Source organism: Rattus norvegicus, chromosome 3 (assembly GCF_036323735.1).
Source record: "Rattus norvegicus strain BN/NHsdMcwi chromosome 3, GRCr8, whole genome shotgun sequence".
Classification (NCBI taxonomy): domain Eukaryota; kingdom Metazoa; phylum Chordata; class Mammalia; order Rodentia; family Muridae; genus Rattus; species Rattus norvegicus.
This window is the reverse complement of record NC_086021.1, coordinates 78,806,595-78,824,461: the sequence shown is the minus strand read 5'-3', so window position 1 is coordinate 78,824,461 and position 17,867 is coordinate 78,806,595. Positions and strand designations below refer to the sequence as shown.

The window sequence follows — 17,867 nt, the reverse complement described above, 5'->3', positions numbered from 1 at the left end:
CGGAGGCCCGGGCAGTCTCTAGGGACAGCGTCCTCGGTTGGGTATCCCTTCCAGGTCCGGCTCCTGGGCGCACGCGGGTCCGGACCCCTCGGCCTCCGCCCCGGGGAGAGCCCAGCCCAGGCTCTGGTCCTCGCGGCCTCGGATGGCAGGGCGCGGCGAGGGCGAAGGGCGAAGGGCCAGCGGCTGCCTCGGCGTCCGCGTGTGGCGGGGGCCGTAGGGGGAGGACGCGGGCCGAGGGGGAGGGCTCACATCTCGGCGAAGTTCCCGGATGGTCGCAGCCTCCCGGCGCGGAGCGCTTTTCCTGCCCGCCCTGGCTCAGCCCTGCGGACCCAGAGAGAAGTTTCCCAGAAAAAAATGCCCCGCGCTTCGCGGGGCCGAGGAGCCGCCCGGAGCCGCTGCACGGTAAGGGAGCTGCGCCCCACCATGCAGGACGCGTCTGGGGTCCACGGAGTTGGGTGCGGACGGACGGGATGTCGGGGCCGCCTCCTCGGCGCCGAGGGGAGCGATCCCCCCTCAGGCCCGCGGTCCTGCTCGCGCGGGAGGAAGGGGCGGCGGCTGCCGGGGCTCTAGACGCCGCGCTCTCCGCTGAGCGCTGCCGGGCTGCACCCATCCAGGGCCGCTGGTGGTTCGGACCGATCTAACCCCGGTCTCCCCGCGTTGCCCCGGAGCTGCATCTGCAACCTCAACTCCAGCGAGGGCGGTTGATTTTGGAGCGTGCGGCTCCCAGAACTTGGCTCCTATGTTCCGGGGCAGCCCCATCCCGAGTCTGTGCGCGCCCTAGGCGCCTGCGTCTGCTCCTGGAAGGGCAGCCAGCTCCAGTCAGGGCTTTGCGCCCGGGGCCTCTCCCTAAATCCCGAACTGCATCCCTTCAGTCTTGTACACCCTTACCCCTACTTTAGCGTGCTTTTCTTTTCAAAGAAAGAACTGTTAAAGTTAGCTAGAGTAAGAGAAATCCAATAGGGATGACCCAGATCCTCCATTTGTGGCTAGACTTTGAACTCAGATTAACAAAAGGTGTGTCTGTGTGGAACCTGGCTTGACTAGGTCTTGCTTAATCTCCAAGGAATATCCCTGGGCTATGGGCTCCTAACCCCTCAGGGTTTCTGCAGTGAGCAGGTTTGGTCTCCTTCTCTGAAATTTGCTAGCCTGTCCTGCATCTTCCTTACCCTTCATCTCTCCTGTTCCTGTGCCTGCCTGCAGGTAGACCCACAGGGAAGGTGGACACGTGTGCAGCCAGGGTAGGTTTTTTTCTTAACGGTCTCCATACAATTTAAATACTGTAGTTTCATTTGAAGGCATTGATAGATAATTTTTGCTTATTTCAGTTAATGGGCAAATAACTTAAAAGACATTTCCGTTGCAGTGTGTAGATCGTGTTTTGAGCTGGTAGAGAGAAAGTATTGAATAAACTGTGGGCTCTCTGGATCTTACAGTGCTCAGGGCACTGCCTTCTGCCCTGCTTACCTACCAGTTGTCCTTCACCAGTCCGAGTCTCTCAGAGACAGGGATGTTGCATTGTATAGATCGTACACACATCTGTGAGTGCCGGTTGCCAGCTGAAGAGAAGCGGCAGACTGGGTTTTGCAAATGTCCTGGATCAGCTCAGCAGCATCACTGTCTTCCCTGAGAAGCTGTAGCTTTTTCTCTTTGGGTATCACACAGGTCTTTTAGATTATGTGATGGGGAACAAAGAGATTTGAAAGCAGGGAATGATCAAGTTCTGGGACAATAAGGGCGAATGAACTTATTTTCAGATGGAGGGCTTCTCCCTTCAGTTGTCTGTTTCACACATTTTCTATGAGTTTAACTACAGCCTGATGCCTGACGCCCTGATTCAGTTGACAGTCGTTTGCTGGTTATGAGACAAGAAGCAATTTGACACAAAGTAACTCAGTCACTAGGCGCCTTGTAACACCAAGAGGCAAGAGGAGTTGGTAGCAAAGAAAAGGATGCCTGTGTCTTTTAAATCCACTGTGCCAGGGCGCTCCGGCCACCACCAGCCAGCTTTCATGAATAGCGAAGATACTCCGGTTTTGTCACTGTCCTTGATATCTGAGTGTGTTCCTAACTGTAGCTGTAATTTTAAAGACTCGCACTTTCCACGGTGAAGCCAAGTGTTCTTTTATTCTTTCTATACTTTTATTCTAAAGTACACAAGAACATTTTTAATCTCTTGCTGTAACCCGTTCGTTTCTAAGAGCCTGGGAATCTAGCTCCCAGAGCTGTGGCCTTCCTCGAGCCTGCCCTCCAGTGGAGTCTACTTGATTTCTGATGGTTTCCGTACCAAGGCCCCTCTGCAGCTTGGAAACAAGCTCTCTGCTCTTCGAGCATTGAGGGTCTCTACTGGATGATTTAGTCATGCTCTCTCCTGGGTAGAGGGGCTTCTTAGCTCAGAAGGGTTTGTCCCTGGATGTTTCCTGTCACTATAGACAACCTTGTTTGGAGCAGAAGGGCGGAAGGCAAATGTGGTAAAGGTGGAGAAGAACAAGAACAAGGGGGTTTCAAGGCGTGGAATTACTTCTAGCTGCTGAAAGTCAGCCCCTCATTGGTTCGTCCCGTTGCCGCCATGGAGAGATTCCCAGGCACCTTCTGCCACACTGTCCAGCCTTAGTTGAGAATCACTCTTGGTTTCACTTCCCTGGGACAAAGGACTTCCTCATGGAGCCTCGTTTGTTACACTGCTCAACCCTAACGAATGTGGCTGCTGCTCACCCCGTGGGTATTATAGTCTGGTTGAGATCACTGACTGACTCATGGGCACTTTTGAACAATAAAACCTCTGAGGAGCCCTTCAGTTAGTCGAGCAGTGTTATCTGCTAACGTGTGAATTAGTGTGGAGTAAGCTGGGTCTTAGTTAGCCCATGTGTGACTAGGAGCTTACAAAGGCTCGATTCTGTGAGTGTGGAGTGAGGGGTTTAAATTGGTTTGTTTATAACAGGTTATAACAGGTTGTGATAGGTAACCTTGTCTGGCTTGGAACCCGCCATACATACCAGGCTGGCCTCAAACTTGGAGCAGTCTTCCTCCTTCTACCTCTCAGGTCCTGGGATTATATGCATGGGCCTCTGGCCCTAGAGAATTCACTTTTGAGAGCCCACAGGTGATGCCGGTGTGCTGAGTACAGTTTCTATGTGGTTACTGCATGGACCACGAAGTCTCCTTGATCTTGTGTCTGATACAAATACTGTCTTACAAGGTCTTTTTTCTTTACCCCTAAAATGAGAGCAAGGATCTCTACACAGAGGATTGCCATGAGGGTCATATGTGGTCATGTGCATGGTATACTTAGCAGGTTGTGTACAATGGTGCCGTCGGTGTTTGTGGGCCATTATCATTAATATTATTATAATCAGTATTAATATGGACACAAGGAAATAGACTACATATAGGAGCCACTTTTAGTATAAATTAACGCCATGATCTATCACGTTTCACATCTACCATGAAGCCCCAAGGAGGAGAAGAATCTTGATGTCTGGGTTCTGCAGTATCTGTCCTCCTAGAAGAGTCTACACTGCTGAGGTTTTTAGGGCAGATTAAGGACAGGGAATACAGACAGCATGCATCACTTCATCACTTTCTTAGCCCTTGGGCACCAGGAAATAGTGGCTCTCATGTCTTGGTCGTCACATGGTGCCCTCCATCCATGGGAGTGGAGAGTAACAGTTAGCTTAGCTACCTGCCTCAGTCCAAGCAGCTTTGATCTCAGGTGTAGGGCCCAAGCCCAGCAGTTAGTTTCTTCTTTAGTTTCTTCTTGAGGTCAGGCAGCTAGTGGGGATGCCTGGGGCATTACAGAGTCTGCCCATCCCTCACAAATACTGAGAAAGCGAAAGCAATAAACTTTGCTACTTAGTGAAAGAACACAGGTGAGTACTGAGTGGAGCTTTTGTATCTATCTACGACTTTTGTATCTATCTACGACTTTTGTATCGTAGTTTTGATTGCTATGACTCACATAAAAATGCGTCTCTGATACATTTTAGTGTTTACTACAAGTGAATTTTTTCTCCTTGAATAAGCCATTTATTTAGTATAATGCATATTTTCTTTTGGTTCCGCCTTATCTCTCAATTATCCCAGTGTCCATTTTCTTTTTGCAGTGCTGAGGTTTGAATCTGGTGCCTCAGACATGTTAAGCAAGGCTCTATCACTGAAGCCTAATTAAATTAATTATTTTTAATTTATTTTTGTTTTTATTTTTGAGACAGGCCTTGAACTCAGAGGTCAATCTGCCTCTGACTCCTGAGGACGGGGACTAAAGGCATGCACCACCACGCAGCCAAATTAAATTAAGTGAATGAAATTCTTCAAACCTTTCAATGATTTTGGTGGCATACACTTTTAATCCCAGCACTTAGGAGGCAGATCCAGGCAGATCTCCAGGTTTGAGGATAGTCTGGTCTACATAATGAGTTCCAGGACAGCCAGGGCTACAAAGAGTCCCTGTCTTGAAAAAAACCAAACAACAAAAACCATGGGCTAGTCTAGAACAAGAAATGCGTTAGGATAAAGTCTGCTGTCCTTTTAGCTGGATGGCAGTGATGCACCTTTAATCCCAGCACTCAGGAGGCGCAGGCAGGTGGAACTCTGTGAGTTCAAAGCCAGCCTGATCTACAGTGTGAGTTCCAGGACAGCCAGGGCTATACGGAGAAACCCTGTCTTAAAAAAACAAAAGAAACACCACCACCACCAATAACAACAACAAAATCAAACAATCCAGAGACTGGAGATATGTGTGCCTGTGCACAGCATGAATGCAGGTGTCCTTGGAGACCAGAAGAGCATATTGGATCCCATGGTACTAGAGTTAAAGATGGTGTGAGCCACCATATGGGTGCTGAGCCATCTCTCAGCTCCTCCCTCCCCACTCCTCCCGCCCTCTTTTCTGACTTCCACCAATGGCTCTTCTTCCTTCTATTGTACCATTCACACGCCATTTACTTCATTCATTAATATTTGTGCAACCCTGTGAGCTTTCCGTTTATGTGTTGAGTTGTGTAGCTATGGACAGGGTTAGTTCACGCCTGGGCAGTCTTATTTCAAACTCTGCACATTTAACTCCACTCTGTCTCCAGCCTTATCAGACATGGCCCTCCCCTTCCTGGCTTCTGCTAAACTGTAGTTCCCAGTCCCATCTGAATGCCTGTCCGTCAGCATCCCTTCCCCTGCCTTCTCTATGTCTGTAGGTGAGTTCTACAGACTTTTCAGATGGGTCACACATCCTCAAGAAGACAAACAATAGGCTTTGCTACTATTCTGTAAAAGAGCGTAGGTGAGTGAGTGGGGGGCACTGTTGGCCACACACCTCTGTGGTAAAGACAGTAAGCGTGGTTCACACTGCATGAGAACCCATTCCTACTCACTGAAAGGCTCCCTCCTCCCTTGGCTCATTCCTCTCAGTCCCGTGTCCCTGTTAGCTTGGGCCTCCATGGCCTGATTTCTCTTCTGCCCTGGATTGCAGTCTTTTGTCTTTTCTCCTCCGATAGACAGCAGGCTCTTCAAAGCAGTCACTTTTAAAAAACATGCATTTTTATGCTTACTCCTCCAAAATGTACTTCGTTTATTAATCACCATTAAGTTATGGTGGCTTTCTCATCCTGTCAGAATTTTTTCTCATCAGTCAGAATTGAGGTGAACGACTTTTCTAGGAAGTCAAAACAGACCCTTGTTTTGTAGAAAACTCTGATTGTTAAGATGCTGGGAAACACATTCTAACCTAAAACTGGACTCTTACTCCGAGTGGTCTGTATAAAGTGACATTCATTGCCATAGTTAATTTAACTGTAGGGGATCTTTATATCCAAAATAGGAGGTGGTTCCTGTAGAAGGGACGATTATTACTGGAGATCCTAAGAGGTGATATTCTCTGTTCTAAGACTGCCAGAGACAGAGGTAGGTAGACCCCTAAAGTGAAGTAAATAGGCACAAAGTGTTCCTGTTGAACCAGAGGGTGTGTCTTGAGGTGACACAGGCCAACAGTCAGGAGCATCCTGTGGGAGCATCCAGCAGTTTCGACCCAGGTCTGGGGACCCCCCAACCAGCCTAGGATAAGAAAAGCCCAGAAGTACAAGTTATTTTAGGAAACAAGGCCAACCTACATCCTCCCATTCATGGTGACTCCTGAAAGGGGAAAGAGGTGAGGGACAGTCCCCCGACCCAGTCGAGAGCCCTGGCCAGCCTAGCGGGCTCTCCTTCAGATCAATCAAAGCGACTTTTGTTTGCTTGCTTGTTCTTCGATGTATAAAAACCCCAGATCGTTTCTTGGCATTGCGTGTTCGGGTCTCCTCTCCTTTGCTGAGAGCTCTTTCTTTCCCTCACTGAATTTCTCCGTTCGCTCGCTCTGATGCACGGAGCCTCGTTCTTGTGCTCCAGAGGCAAGGACTGACCCAGGACCTCTGCAGCAGTGCCCGAGGCTGCTTCTCTCCTCCTGAGTGTGAAGGCTCAGCCTGGGGCTGAGAGGAGACACACAGCGGAGAGAGAAGTTTACAGGAAGCTGAAGGGCACCAGCCTCCCCTGCCTCGGACTCAGTTGACCTTGGGCCAGTTCTGTCTGGTGCCTGCGGCCAGAAGGAAGTGGTGCATGAAATGCGGATTCAGGTCCAGTGTTCTGGGGTGGTGGAGTCAATTATAGTTTTAAGCCAAAGTTGACTTTTACATATTTTTAATCTTTCATACAGAGACAATGCATGTCCCTTTAAATACAGGCGATCCAAGGGTCTTCTCTCTCAGTTTCCCATCATGCCTTGCCTCCTCATACGTTCACCATCCTCACAGAATTCAGGAATGTGTTACACATTTCTCTCTCATTTTATGTTTAATATTCTTGTAGTAAAGTGGAAAAAAAATATCACCAAGCAGTGAAGCATTTAGTATTTCTCGGATATGCAGCTGTAGAAACCACCTCCGCCTATTCATGGTCATTGTTATATTGAGCTGTGACTCAAACCCAGGATCTTCTGCATGCTAAGCACATGGAGTGCTGTGCCACTGGGCTCTACCCCACCCCCACCCACCACCACGTTGTCTGTGTAGCACTCTGAAGTTGGGATGTATTTAATTAGTTCCCCCATTGGTGGATCACAGTCACTCATTAGAGCGTTCACTGCTAGTTAGCGACTACCAGCTCACCTGTTAATTTGCTCTGTTGTAGAGCATCTCCTGTCATCATGTTGACCCTGCATAGACCAATGGGCTGCTGGTTGAATTTTTGGGTTTTTTTTTTTTTTTTTTGCCACTTGTATTTCCAGTGACCTCAGCTCATTTCTTAAACATCGCAAACATTTTCTCGTTGATATGTGCAAGAGATTGCATAAGTTGAACAAGAAAGTTAGACCTGCGAAGGTGAGAGAAAGCCACTGACTGGTCTCTGAGAGATACATTGTTGAAATGTTACATTAGCCATCTATAATGCTCAGGAAACCTAGGGTCTCCCCTCCCCCCAGCAGAATAGATTTGCATCCCACAGAACCTTGAGAAAACATGTATCCTAGCTATTTACTCTCTGGGAATGTAAACAGAGACAGCAGTGTCTTGACCACAATAGTGGTGTGTTGTGGAGATGGCTAGTGAAATAATGGAGGCAGTCAGATCAGGCTGGGGTAGAGGAGAAAGGAAGCAGCCAGCTCTTAAACAGGCCACATCCCATCAGCACTGCCCTCTCCCCAACCACCCTCTGTACGCCATTAGATAGGCAGGGGGTGTGGCTTCCAGGAAGGACTATAGTAATAGATTGATCATGAAAGGGTTAGATTGTGGGGAAGAAAGAAAAGAATAAACCAGTTCTCAACCCTGCAGCTCAGTCAGCAAACTGAGGAACATTAAGACAAGCTTTCGGTTGTGGCAAAAATTCCTGATTATACTTTTGAGAACCTAGAAAAAGTCAAAATAGTTGAAGTCCTTTTAAAGACTTTAAAAGCCGGTAAGGTGGCTTATTTTAGTCAGGGCCTGTGTGTGTCTATTACAGCTGTAATCTGATCGCCATGCACACATTACTAAAGAGAAAACCCAGAATGGCAGTTTTAAAGAATACTGGGGTTGTATAGTAAAGTCACACATTGTCCTTTCTCCTAGTGTCAACACTGCTTGCAACTTTCAAATTTCACAAATCAGAAAATGAGGTTGAGGGTGTATAGAGCTTCTGTTAGTGTAGGTTCGAGAGCTAGAAGGTCATTTTCTAAATAGCATAATTTCCTCTTCTCTTAATCTGTTTTTGAAGAATAAGCAGAATCAGAAAGAAAGAAAAAAAACCTCTCATGATTAAAGAACTCTGAGTATAATATTGTAGTCTTACTTTGACTGTAAAATTCCTTTGTGTGTGGAAATATTTTTTCTTTTTTAAAAGATTTATTTATTTACATTATGTATATGAGTGCTCTGTCTTCGTGCACACTAGAAGAGGGCATCAGATCCGTTACAGATGGCTGTGAGCCACCGTGTGGTTGCTGGGAATTGAGCAGCCAGAGCTCTTACCTGCTGAGCCATCTCTCCAGCTGTGTGTGGAAGTCTTTAAGTGACTCTCTCCACTTGCTACGATAAAACAATGCATTTTCCCCCCCTTGGAGCTTGGGAGATGTTTTACTCTCCAACAGGCCGTGCATTCAGCATTCGTGCCCTCATCCTAGCGTGTCTGTCACTTTTCTGAAGATTATAGTTCTAATTTGTTCGGATCACAAACGATTATGTCCCTGCGAGCTGAAGACATGGCTCAGCGGAGCATAGTTGGATCTTCCACACATCAGCTAAATAAATCTGTTCATGACCCCAGGACTGCCCAGTGAAGACAGGTAGATCTCAGAAGCTCACTGGCCAACCAGCCTATCAACAGCGAGCTTCAGGTTCAAGGAGAAACCCTCTCCCAAATAAAATTGAGAAAGAGGGTGGCACCTGATGTCTGCCTCTGGCGTCTCCATGTCTGCACACCTGAGTACACACATGTGCACACACACACCCCTATATACGTAAATTTTAAAAAGACACAAAGAAATATGTATTAAAAGTTGATCTTTTTCCTCTCTCTCTCTCTCTCTCTCTCTCTCTCTCTGTCTCTTTCAAGTTCTTATTTCTAAGGATAATCAATATAAGTCATGCTGGCTCATGCTTTCTCTCTGCTCACATAACTATCAATAACCACATTTTTGCACATAGTTTCTAGTAATAAGAGTGGACTTCCACACACTAGTGTATACTTTTTGTCTTCCACAGCACTAAGGATTAAACCCAGGACTTCAAACAGCTCCAAGCTATAATTTTTTGAAATATAATAAAGCATAGACATTCTCTATAGATTAAAAAAACCCTCAATAATAGCATGAAATGTTTAATATTCTGTGACTTATTTCCTCATTCACACTGTTTCAAGGTTTCTCCTGCAGCTGTAGTTCTTCTGAGAGCATGCTCTGTACGTGTGTCTGAACACGCTAACACACAGAAGCTTTTGTTTCTGTGTGTAGGTCCCTGAGGTGGTATTACTTTCTAAAAGCTGTAGCAGTTCACAGTCTCACTGACACTATTTGAAAGTGTTTCCCAACATCCCTGCCACACAGTTCACTTTAGAAACACAAACTCCCTAATCTCCCTTTCTTCATTTGTTTCAAATGATTCCTTTATGGATCTTGTGTCATTATCTCTGCCTTAAGGAGAAAAAAGAAAGCACACACTTGAACTATTCAGCCCCCCCTTTTTCTTATTTTTTTATATGTGTATATGTCTGTCTTCTAGATTCAGAAAAGAAAAACTTGAGCCTAATTTCACAGAGATTAATTGTTCTGTGCTAAACTAAAACAAAACACTTACTTTCTATTTATGATAAAGTCAATAGAGACCTTTCAATCCTAATTTTTTTCCCTTCTACTCCTTTTTTTTCTTTCCTTTTTTTTTGGAGCTGGGGACCGAACCCAGGGCCTTGTGCTTGATTTTTTTCCCTTCTAAACATATATTATTTGATACATGTCTCATAAAATACAAATTTAATGGGACGAGCAGAAACTTACCAAATACAAAGTTGGAAATACCTAAGGAGCCTTAGGCCTACAGCACTAATCAGGTTTCCCTCTTGAATCCAAAACCCTGAAGACAAAGGTTCTTTGAAGACGTTCACTGCACGCTCTGCCAAAATGATACACAGAGGAAAAAGTGAACCAGATAGGGATTGGAACCTGGAGAGACCGAAAGGCCCGCCCTCCTGACTCCTGCTGATTTTCCTGGGAGGTGAGACTACATTCCACATCCCCTGCCCCTGTACTTGCTGACTTCATTATAGAATTATTTGTATGTAACTCCAGCAGGACTCTGGCTAATCAATCAGCCACAGTTGCACAACTGCAGTCGTTTGTAAAAACAGAGTAACGAAATCAATCAGCAAGATTTTTTGTCTTTGAGTAGGTCAGGCCAACTCTGTGTAGTCCAGAATAACAGCATTCTGTAACTAACCTTACGCAGATGGGGGGACCATCAGACTTCATTGGAGCAGCAGACGTTGGAATTAAAAATTAGAAAACATCTTGGGTTCTTGATAGCCACCATAGTAAAGTGGTACTTGTCTTTAATGTTAATTCCTGCTTAAAAGGCTAGGAAGATTCATAAAGGGACATCCTGTTTAAAATAAAGACTCTTCTCTAAGGGTTGGGTCCCTGGAGTAAGGCTGAATTGTCCTTGCCAGTGTCCCCCCAAAGAGAAGTCTGTCCATACTGGCAGACTTCCAGGACTGAGGCAAGTTCAGGGGTTCGTGCTAGGACAACGTTGTAGATCAGGCAAACTGACAGGTCTGCCTGCAAGAGATCTGGACCACATCTGTTCCCTAGGAGCCCTGAAGCCAGTGTCCTGTTGTGGTGAAGATAATTCCTGTCTGCGTCCTTGCACAGAATAGGGTCCTGTCCCTCTCTCTGGCTCCAGGTAGTCAGTAGTGATGGAGACTCCAGTACTGAAGGGCCAGAGGTTTGCTGGTGGGAAATCTCTGTGCTGTGTCTGGGAAGAACTCTGCCCCTCCAGGCCATGTACCTATCTGGTCTTCTACTCCGACAGTCTTCAGAGATACTGCAGACTCTAGGAGTGTGTGCTGGTCTCAGGTTAAGACAACTGTCACCTGGCTTGTCAACTCTGTCCCTTTCACACGCTGCGTTAAAGGCAGAGATGAAGTGAGCAGCGCAGTCGAGAAGCACGAATGCCCTCGTCTTTGTTGTCAGAGTCAGATGAACTTGACAGAGGTGCTGTGCTGTGTGGAAGGAGAGGCCACGGATCTGGAGGGAGATAAAAGTTCAGGACTCTGGTAGGACAGACTATCCAGGAACTGTTCTGAATGAGTGCTGTTAACGCTGTCAGTACCAGAAACTGTCAGTCAGATCTGACTGGGGGTGGGGGTTGCTAAGTGGTAAATAAGGGAAGGGCAATACTCCCACATTTCTCACTGAGCTAAGATAGCATGTGCGTAACGTGTAAAGATCAGGTTAGATTTTAGCCAGCATCTAGAAAGCTTCATTTATACTCAGTGTGCACTTGCTGAAGAAAGGACATTAGTTAGAACAATGCTTCAACTGTGACAAGGAGGTTTCTTAAGTGGTATTGCTTTTCTAATGTTTAATAATTATATTATGTTGTTATATACTATGTGCTATAATAATATAACTTTCTTTTGAGACTGGGTCTCAATAGGTAGCTCTGGCTGGCCTGGGCTATGCTATGTAGACCAGGCTTGACTTTGAACTCACAGAGATTCTCCTGCCTCTGCCTTCTAAATACTGGGATTAAAGGTATATGTCACTATGCCTGGCCCATAATATTACTTTTTAATAATATCATTAGTGGCGGATTTTGTGTTCTAAACAGTAAAAATCAAAATCACACTCGCTATGCATACATGCACACATCCTTTACACACCAGGTGTGTGCGCCCTCACACACAGATGTAACACTTTAAGGAGTACTTCAGCTCTAACTAGGATGCACCAATTCCATACTTCCTTGGACAAGTCCATGTGTTGCTGCATCCTCTGTCCGTGTGCTTCATAGACACTGTGAGAGCCACTGCTTCCTCATGAGTGCTCTGGACCGTGCCAGTTCAAACCCCACATGACTGTGTGTGCTGTGAAGGGCATTCGCCATGATGCTGGTGATTCCTGAGAGTGGATATGAATACCCACATGGGGCAGCACCATCGAGAAGTCTGACCTGCTGTTGGTTGGTGGCTATGGCCATTGCTTGTAATTTTTTACTTGAGGTCTGTTTTACACAGTGCTGTTTTGGCTCAGCTCGGACTATCCTGGAGTGGCAACCAGTCAGTAAGAGCTGAGCACTACTCTTGAAATGTCTTGAAATGTCACAATTGGTGCTGGCAGGACAAGGCTTCCGGGTGTGCATGGGAAGGTTCCATCTCTGCACGCTGACCTGTGGTTTCCCTATCAACTCAGATACCCAAGAGTAGGGTAGAGTCCTGGCAGCTTCATCTCCTTGTCATCCCTGGTCCTAGTAATACTGAATGGAGAGGAAAACACAGGCAGTTCCTGGGGAAAGGTAGAGTCTGTCAATGAAAGAAGGGTAGGAGTTGGGCTTCTGAGCTTCAAGGAGAGGCCCAGTGGGAGGGCCAGGAGAGAAGAGCAGCAATCTGTCCTCCTCAACAGGGATGGGGAACCCCTTGTAACTGAGCTTACGGGCAGGGGTAGTGCTTAGAGCTGGTGACCTGGACCAATCTGAGGATTCGAAGGAAACACTCATTGGAGGATACCCATCTCACGATTACTCAGCCTCTGTGTAGGAGGCTCCACCTCCTCCTTGCCTTGCAAGTTCCCTGTTTTATGTTTTTTGTTTTAGCTTGCATGCCCTCCTTCGAACATTCCCATTGCCCTGCAGTGTGACATATACCCTAGTCTCTTCCGTGGTCTGTTGAGCGCCTGTCTCCCTGTTGGATGGTGAAACGCTTGATGGCTCGGAAGCAGGAGTTTTCACCCTTCTGTTCCCCCAGCACCAAAATGCTTAGCACATAGGACGTGCTCAAAGCTATTAGCTGGATGAGATTGTGTGTTCTAGAGCAGTCGCTGTGGCTTGGCCTGCTTTTAAATGCCTTATTACCATTGGGGTATTGAAATCTTAGCTACTGTTGATGCCAGTTAAGTAGGTCATGGTGTCAAGCCCCCCTCAGTTACATTGGCTATCAGTGCAGCTCTAAACTTAATATGACAAAATTTTACCTACTTCATCAATAACAAAGAGTTGGCTGTCCCCTAATTTCTTCTTGCCCCGGGTGCTTCTCACTTGTACTTTGCCAAGGTCTCAGAAATTGGTGAACAACCATTAGAGAAATAATGATAACGCAGTAACAGTAATGTTCCTTTTTTTGAAAAAACATTTATCTAATTTCCATTTTGTGTGTATGAATGTGGGCACATGTATGGCATGCTGTGAAGGTGGAGGTCAAGGGACGACTTTTGGGAGTCTCTCCCTTTCTCCCATATGAGTCCTGGGAATTGAACCCAGGTTGTGAATTCTCCAACGGGAGATCATGGAGCTAATTTGGCTCGATTCATGCCAGAGTTCAGTGACCGGATAGGGATGAGAGAGAAATGGCCACTTCTTCCTGCAAGGAGAACTGGATCTCAGACATAGCTGCGTAAGGCTTAGACTCAGGGAGCTGTGGCACTGCTGGCCTTGGGGCAGTAAATTGTGAGTTCTTGCCAGGCTTGGGGATGAAGCCTGAAGCCTTTCATAGAGGAGGTTCGGGCAGCCTTTGAAGGCTTCTCCACTGATGTTATATCCTACTCAGCACTCTGTCAGGACCAAGATGGCTCCTATTGCCCCAGACCACCCTTATATCTGTAGAACAATGACTTGGGAATCCTTAGAGATAGGAGGGGAGTTCAGTGTTTTATAAGATAAGACAGGGGCACCTCTGAACCAGAGGACCTCAACATAGTCCGAGGCAGCAGGCTGGGGTTGAGGGGGCTTGAAAGGTTGAGGAAGAGTCCTTTGTTACTGTGCTCATATCTTTTTGGAGTCCTTGGGTGTGGGTGTGGGGTGGCACTGTTAGGATTTGGGAGTCTCTGTCATAGTTAAACATTTAATGTTAAATTTGACAGATTTCTGACAAGATTGAGAGCTAGTATCTATTAAGGATATCTGAGTTAGACAATGTATGTCTGTTTTTAATTATTTGCTCTAGATTGTATCTAGCAAACAGATTATCAGGCAAAAAGGTTACATTGTAACTTAATGACAGTAGCAAAAACAAGGCTAGACATTTTAAGGCAATGATCTCTAACCTTTTTATGTTATAAATCTTTGAAGTAATATTAAAATTACTATTTATCAAGGCAGGATAGAAACCATGTGAAAATCTTATCTCAATTGCAAAGTGTCTTTTTTAAGTCAGGTTATTCTCAAACAAGGCGGTGTTGAAGCAGGGACTTTCCACAACCAAGATGGTGGACAGTCGTGTGACTGCCTTTAACCAAATAACCAAAATGGCACTGAAGCTGTCCTTAGCTAAGAGAGCACTGAAACTACAGCTCTGCCCCTCTTCCCCCACCCTTTGCAAAGATGATGGAAAGTCATATGTTACATCTTAAAATGGAACGGCATTTATTTACAGAAGCGTGGCTATGTATCAGCAAGGAGACGAATAGACATGGAAAGAGACAAATGGAAATGTTTTGCCTGGTGCACAGGGCATTTTGTGCATGTAAGGTCTCTCCCTACCATTGTAGGCAGCCTCTGCTGCTATGCAGGTCAGAGCAACTCACACCCAAGGGAGAGGACCTGAGGTGAGGGTGGGTGGAGGGGGCTGTCATGGAGAAGGGCCAGCTGTAGCATGAAAACCGTACTGGGAGTTCCTACACTCATGCCAACCAGTGGAGTAGCTTCCCAAATCGCTGATGTTTGGATGGAGAGATTAGGGCTCTGATGGCCAGAAAGTGGACCTGAGTGACAGGCGGGTGTGTCTGGATGTGATCCTCGAGGAGGTGGGACCAGGAACCTTTTAGTTTATGAATCCGAGTCACGACAGCATTGATATGTCTTGTAATGTGGCAGCGTGATGCAGCAGGGATGACTTAGCAGGCCCACGCTGAAGCATCCGCCCTCCAAAGTACCAGCCATATGATGGGTCTAGTATAAAATGAAGTTTATTTGGGTCACGAGAAGGGGAGCGTGGGAAAGAAAGGGGACAGAGAGGGCCAGAAAGAGAGAGGAGAGAGAGAAAAGGAAGAAGCTGGCCAGAAACACGTGGAGAGGAGTGGTGGTGGTGGGAGGGAGGAGAGGACAGGAAAAGAGAGAGAGAGAGAGAGAGAGAGGAGGGAGGAGGGAGAGGGCAAGGAGAGAGGGGAGGGGAGGGGAGAGGAAGGGAGGGGAGAGGAAAGGAGGGGAGAGGAAGGGAGAGGAGAGGTGAGGAGAGGAGAGGAGAGGAGAGGAGAGGAGAGGAGAGGAGAGGAGAGGAGAGGAGAGAGGGAGGATAAACAGTCCTTTTCTATCAAGCCAGGCTCCTACTTGGCTGTTGTTAGGTGACTGTTGGGCAGAGCCTAGAAGAAATGCTAAGAGTAAAGCATCGTTGGCCTGAAGCTTATTTCAGCCCTGGTTATGCACAGTTCCCTCCACAGGAAGAGCATCTGGGGGAAGTGAAAGGGCAAGGCCATCGAGCAGGGATGTGAAAGAGGCTCTCCATGGAGACTGTGGAACACCATACTGTGTAGACTGGATGAGAAGTGGTCCATTCTTTCCCTCCATCCCTTCCTTCAGGGCTACTGTCAGCTCCCACTGTGAGTCCTCTGCGGAAGGTTTCCTGGTCACCCTTTGAATCCCAGAAAAAACAAACAAACAAACGATACACCAAAGAGCACGCCCGCTGAAGTCTTGCACATTTTCACCTTATCTGATATAGGGTCCAGCTTCAAATCCATGGGTCATTCATTGTCCTCCCTTCCTTCCTCCTTTGCCTTGAATTCATGTGGAGGGCTGCAAATGTGTGTGTGTGTGTGTGTGTGTGTGTGTGTGTGTCTGTCTGTCTGTCTGTCTGTCTGTCTGTCTGTCTGTCTGTGTGTTTGTGGAGGCCAGTAAGCTTTGGAAGCTGTTTCTTAGGTGCAAGGTATATCTACCCACCTTGATTTTTGAGTCTCTCTCACTTTGACCAGGCTGGCCAGGTGTGAGACTCAGTGAGCCTCTTGTCTCCCTCTGTTGCACTGACATTACAAGCCCTGCTTCATGCTTGGCCTTGTGTGTGGGTTCTGGGGGTGTAACTTGGGTCCTTGTGCTTGTGTAGCAAGCACCGGGTAGATGGAGCCACCTCCCCCAGGTCTGGTGTGACTCAGACCATTCTAAAATGGAGGAATTAGAGGTGGAACTAGGCTTCTGATTTAGACGTTTCTGATGTCCAGGGTTTTATACCTGCCTTCTTTTTGATTAGAGTGACACTTTGGGCCCTGCTGCTGCGTGTGTTACTCTGTCTTGTCAGCCGGGCTCCTGTGAATGTTAAGTTTAGGCCTCTGGGCACAAGCACACTGCAGCCTTAGACCAGGAAGTTGTAGAGAATGATTTTAGCTTTTCTTCTAAAGAGCCAGGAAAAAGCCTGCCGGGAGGGGCCCTGCACTAAGTGACCCCCATCTTCTCCTACTCTATGCCCAGCATAAATCAGTGAACTCCCTTGAAACCAGTAGTGGCTTGCTTGCTTACAGGAACTCGAGAGCTGTGCTGCGGCCGACCGTGTTGCGTAAGATGGTTCAGGAACTTCCTTCTTTTTTTTCTTCCATGAAGTAAATCAAAAGGGCCCACAGGAGAACAACTTTAAGAATAAACTCAGTTCCAATTTGAGCCCTTTGAGCAAAGGTGTTTGCACTGTATAGATTCTAGGGGGTAGGGAAGCAGATGCGGGGGTTACTTCAAATTTTCCCAGAATTAAAATATTGTTTTTAGAGAGCATGCTAGTGTAAGAATCTGTAAAAGGGGCCAGGAGTGGTGGCACATGCCTTTTATCTCAGCACTCTGAAAGCAGAGGCAGGCTGGGCTCTGTGAGATCCGGGCCAGCCTGCTATATAGTGAGTTCTGGGACTGCCAGGGATTCACAGTAAGACCCTGACCCAAACAAAAGAAAACACTACCCTAAACCAGCCCCCCGCCAAGGCAATCTGTAAATTGAAAAAGGGGCATATGGAGCAGGCTCAGAGTTGGGGCCCTCGCCTGCACTAGAATGAATGGTGGACACGAAGAGACAGTGTGGCAACATCTGAAAGAAGGTCCCTGTGAGCATAGACCAGTGTGTGAAGAAACAGGGTCTGAATCAGTGCTCTAAAACCTGCTGTGACTGTGGTCCAGTAAAGACACATTTTCCATTGAAGTTGGGTAGATGATGGATTGGATGGATGAATGGATGGATGAATGGATGGATGGATAGATGGATGGATGGGCAGATGGATGGATGGATGGATGGATGGATGCATGCATGGATGCATGCATGGATGGATGGATGGATGGATGGGTGGGCAGATGGATGGATAGATGGATGGATGGATGGATGGATGGATGGATGGATGGGCAGATGGATGGATGGATGGATGGATGGATGGACAAATGGATGGATGGATGGATGGATGGATGGATGGATGGATGGGCAGATGGATGGATGGATGGATGGGTGGGCAGATGGATGGATAGATGGATGGATGGATGGATGGATGGATGGATGGATGGATGGGCAGATGGATGGATGGATGGGTGGGCAGATGGATGGATAGATGGATGGATGGATGGATGGATGGATGGATGGATGGATGGGCAGATGGATGGATGGATGGGTGGGCAGATGGATGGATAGATGGATGGATGGATGGATGGATGGATGGATGGATGGATGGATGGACAAATAGATGGATGGGTGGATGGATGGGTGGATGGGTG

The 17,867-nt window shown here is 47.0% G+C and overlaps 1 protein-coding gene across 2 annotated transcripts in view; it reads left to right on the top strand.

The window, feature by feature from the left end:
* Nucleotides 1–262: 262 nt before the first annotated feature.
* Wipf1 (WAS/WASL interacting protein family, member 1) overlaps nt 263–17,867 on the top strand; it is a 102,714-nt gene continuing 85,109 nt past the window's right edge. Inside the window, exon 1 of one of the 2 annotated variants that reach the window (XM_039104135.2) lies at nt 263–402. The gene's annotated coding sequence lies outside the window, so the exon portion shown is untranslated. The remainder of the gene's footprint in view (nt 403–17,867) is intronic. The other variant, XM_039104136.2, reaches the window with a different exon arrangement.